The sequence below is a fragment of the Rhincodon typus genome, chromosome 2 (genome assembly GCF_021869965.1).
Source record: "Rhincodon typus isolate 14 chromosome 2, sRhiTyp1.1, whole genome shotgun sequence".
Classification (NCBI taxonomy): domain Eukaryota; kingdom Metazoa; phylum Chordata; class Chondrichthyes; order Orectolobiformes; family Rhincodontidae; genus Rhincodon; species Rhincodon typus.
The window spans coordinates 67,925,666-67,927,784 of NC_063333.1; positions in this window are offsets into that span (position 1 = coordinate 67,925,666).

Genomic DNA, 2,119 nt, shown 5'->3' on the forward strand with positions numbered 1-2,119 from the left:
AATGCATGACTGAGGAGCTGGTGCAGGTGAGAAGGATTCACATTTTTGGATCATTGGAATCTCTTTTGGGGGAGAAGTGACCTGTATAAGAAGAATGGATTGCACCTGAATTGGAAGGGGACTAATATACTGGTGGGGAGATTTGCGAGAGCTGCTCAGGAGGATTTAAGCAAATTGGGGGTGGGGAGTGGGACCCAGGGAGATAATGAGGAAAGAGAGCAGTCTGAGACTGGAAAAGGAGCAATTCAAATAGACAGGGCAGGCAGGACAAAGCAGAGAATGAGGTGGGATTGATAAATTAAACTGCAATTATTTTAATGCAAGAGGCCTAACAGGTAAGGCAGATGAACTCTGGGCGTGGTTGGAGACATGGGACTAGGATATCATAGCAGTTACGGAGGCGTGGCTCAGGGATGGACAGGACTGGCAGCTTAATGTTCCAGAGTATAGATGCCACAGGAAGGATAGAAAGGGGGGCAAAACAGGAGGGGGAAGTGGCATTTTTGATTAGGGATATTATTACAGCTGTACATAGGGAGGATATTCCTGGGAATACATCCAGGGAAGTTATTTGGGTGGAACTGAGAAATAAGAAAGGGTTGATCACCTTCTTGGGATTGTATTATAGACTCTGCCCCCCAATATTTAGCAGAAAATTGAGAAATGAATTTGTAAGGAGATCTCAATTATCTGTAAGAATAACAGGGTGGCTATGGTGAGGGATTTTAACTTTCCAAACATAGACTGCCATTCTGTTAAGGGCTTGGATGGAGAGGAATTTGTTTAGTGTGTACAAGAAAATTTTCTGATTCAGTGTGTGGATGTACCTACTAGAGAAGGTGCAAAACCTGCCCTACTCTTGAGAAATAAGGCGGGGCAGGTGACTGAGGTGTCAGTGGGGGTTCACTTTGAGGCTTGTGACCATAATTCTATTTGTTTTAAAATAGTGATGGAAATAGATAGACCAGATCTAAAAGTTAAAGTTCTAAATTAGAGGAAGGCCAATTTTGAAGGTGTTAGGCAAGAACTTTTAAAAGTTGTTTGCGGGGTGGATGTTTGCAGGTAAAGGGATGGCTGGAAAATGGGAAGCCTTCAATAAATGAGATAACAAGAGTCTGTTCCTGTTAGGGTGAAGGGCAAGGCTGGTAGGTGTAGGGAATGCTGGATGACTCGAGAAATTGAGGTTTTGGTCAAGAAAAAGAAGGAAGTATATGTTAGGTATAGACAGCAGAGATCGAGTGAATCCCTAGATGGGTATAAAGGCAATAGGAGTATACTTAAGAGTGAAATCAGGAGAGTAAAAAGGGGACATGAGATAGCTTTGGCAAATAGGGTTAAGGAGAATCCAAAGGGATTCTACAAATACATTAAGGTCAGATAGGTAATTAGGGAGAGAATAGGGCCCCTTAAAGATCAGCGAGGCCACCCATGTGTGGAACTGCAAGAGATGGGGGAGATACTAAATGAGTATTTTGCAAATGTGTTTGCTGTGGAGAAGGGTATGGAAGATAAAGAAGGTGGGGAAATAAAATAGCGTTATTTTGATAAGTGTCCATATTACAGAGGAGGAGGTGCTAGATGTCTTAAAACGCATAAAGGTGGATAAATCTCTGGGATCTGATCAGGTGTATCCTAGAACTGTGGGAAGCTCGGGAAGTGATTGCTGGATCCTTTGCTGAGACATTTGTATCATCAATAGCTACAGGTGAGGTGCCAGAAGTCTGGGGGTTGTCTAATGTATTGCCACAATTTAAGAAAGGCGGTAAGGAAAAGTCAGGGAACTGTAGACCGGTGAGCCTGACATCGGTGGTGGGCCGGTTGTTGGAGGGAATCTTGAGGGACAGGATTTATACGTATTTGGAAAGGCAAGGACTGATTATGGATAGTCAACATGGCTTTGTGCATGGGAAAACGTGTCTCACGAACTTGACTGAACGTTTTGAAGAAGTAACAAAGAGGATTGATGAGGGCAGTGCGGTGGACTGACATATATGGTCTTCAGTAAGGCGTTTGACAACATTCCACATGGTAGACTGGTTAGCAAGCTTAGATTACATGGAATAGACGGAGAACTAGCCATTTGGATACAGAACTGGGTCGAAGGTATGAGACTGAGCGT